Source organism: Oncorhynchus keta, chromosome 35 (genome assembly GCF_023373465.1).
Source record: "Oncorhynchus keta strain PuntledgeMale-10-30-2019 chromosome 35, Oket_V2, whole genome shotgun sequence".
Lineage (NCBI taxonomy): Eukaryota > Metazoa > Chordata > Actinopteri > Salmoniformes > Salmonidae > Oncorhynchus > Oncorhynchus keta.
This window is the reverse complement of record NC_068455.1, coordinates 78,263,715-78,266,421: the sequence shown is the minus strand read 5'-3', so window position 1 is coordinate 78,266,421 and position 2,707 is coordinate 78,263,715.

Here is a 2,707-nt window from a genome sequence, read left to right as displayed (position 1 = left end):
GTTGTACTTCGTTCAGTTACGTATTCCTGGTTTACAGGCCACATCAGGACTGAAAGTCACATTTCAAAGCCTTGCAAAGTGATACATAATTCCTATTGAAACCCATGAGGTGGGGTTTCAATAAGGGATGTCCTTGTCTCATCGTGCTCTAACGACTCCTTGTGGCGGGCCGGGCACCTGCAAGCTGACACATTTCTTGTTAACAAATTATAGTTTTGACAAGTCGGTTAAGACATCTACTTTGTGCATGAAAACAAGTGACTTCTCCAACAATTGTTTACAGACAGATTATTTCTGTGATAATGTTGCGTTAGGAGGTAGGTGAAGGAGTCAGGAGCAGAGAAGCGTACTTTAATTGGCAAGTCCAACAACACAGGTATGGCAACAATCAAAAGGTAAAACGCCTTGACAACAGAGAACCCATACAAACGCACGGAGGAACAAACAAAGCTCCGACAATAACACACTCTTATTAAATCCGTTAAAACAAGAAATAGGCATAACCTCACCGAGCTATATCACAATAAAATAATAATCCCGTACAAACCCTAGGCAGGCAACAAGGTAAATATATACACACAGAAATTAAGGCAAATGAAACCAGGTGTGAAAAGAACCAAAGACAAAACAAACAGAAGAGGAAAAAGGGATCGGTGATGGCTAGTAGACCAGCCGACGCTCGACCGCGAGCGCCGCCCGGAGAGGGAGAGGAACTACCTGGTGGAAGTCGTGACAATTTAACTTATAATTCACTGTATCACAATTCCAGTGGGTCAGAAGTTTACATACACTAAGTTGACTGTGCCTTAAACAGCTTGGAAAGTTCCAGAAAATTATGTAATGGCTTTAGAAGCTTCTGATAGGCTAATTGATATCCTTTGAGTCAATTGGAGGTGTAACTGTGGATGTATTTCAAGGCTGACCTTCAAACTCAGTGCCGCTTTGCTTGACATCATGGGAAAATCAAAAGAAATCAGCCAAGTCCTCAGAAAAAAAATGGTCTGATGAAACAAAAATTGAACTGTTTGGCCATAATGACCATCGTTAAGTTTGGAGGAAAAAGGGGGATCCTTGCAAGCCGAAGAACACCATCCCAACCGTGAAGCACAGGGGTGGCAGACTCATGTTGTGGTGGTGCTTTGCTGCAGGAGGGACTGATGAACTTCACAAAATAAATGGCATCATGAGAAAAGGAAAATTATGTGGATATATTGAAGCAACATCTCAAGACATCAGTCAGGAAGTTAAAGCTTGATCACAAATGGGTCTTCCAAATGAACAATGACCCCAAGCATACTTCCAAATTTGTTTCAAATGGCTTAAGGACAACAAAGTCAAGGTATTAGAGTGGCCATCATAAAGCCCTGACCTAGAAAATCTGTAGGCAGAACTGAAAAAGTGTGTGCGAGCAAGGAGAGGCCTACAAACCTGACTCAGTTACACCAGCTGTCAGGGAGGAATGGAGCCAAAAATTCACCTAATTTATTGTGGGAAGCTTGTGGAAGGCTACCCGAAACATTTGATCCAAGTTAAACAATTTAAAGGCAATGCTACCAAATACCAATTGAGTGTATGTAAACTTCTGAGCCACTGGGAATGTGATGAAAGAAATAAAAGATTAAATAAATCATTCTCTACTATTATTCTGACATTTCACATTCTTAAAATAAAGTGTGATCCTAACTGACTTAAAACAGGGAATTTTTATGATTAAATGTCAGGAACTGTGAAACTGAGTTTAAATGTATTTTGTATTTGGCTAAGGTGTATGTAAACTTCGACTCTACTACATAAGCTCAGAGTCGATTAGTATATTCAGCCCTTTGAACAGGACTTGAACAGGATCACAGACTTTACGCACATCCTTTAATAACCCCTACGAGATCCAACCAGGTGAACCAGGAGGAACACTACTGTGTGGTTGGTGTTTATTTATTCTTAATACATTGTGTCAGACTACGTACATACAGAAATTAGGTGTCTCTCATATTCTCTATGTGGGTTGCTGAATGAATCCATCCATGGAACCACACCTAAGACAATATTGTACAACAATATTCGATGTTGAAAAGAGTCTGCGACACTGGAGGAGCCCATATGAGTGCCAAGAGTTTGTCACAAACAGGTCTGCAGAGATCTGCATGTGCATGGACTATCCTGTTGGTGTTATGATAATTCACCCTGCTTGGACTAAAACCTTACTGGGAGAACACATCCAGTACAGAGCTAGCCAAGAGTAAGGCAGCTACCTGGTAGGCTCAAGGGACAGGGGTAATTCCATGGCAGCAAATTACGCTGAGACTCAGCCTTTCACTTTGAAAGGTATACCAACAAAACATTTTTTATTTGTGACCGTTATTTAACTAGGCAAGTCAGTTAAGAACAAGTTCTTATTTACAATGACAGCCTTCGCCAGACAGGCACCCGGACTACGCTGGGCCAATTGTGCACCACCCTGCCACGGCTGGCTTTTGATATAGCCTGGAATCGAACCGGGTGTCTGTAGCAGTGCCTTAGACTGCTGCGCAACTCGGGAGCCCACTTTTCTAAACAGCTTCTTACACAAAAAGGGCATAATTATAATTTTCACAATTTCAGTTATTTTTGACGTCATATCAGAAGCATATAATCAATCAGCCAAGGGTGCACATTTTTGTTCCCTGCACTAACACTGCACATCTGATTCAAATGATCAAAGCTGGATGAC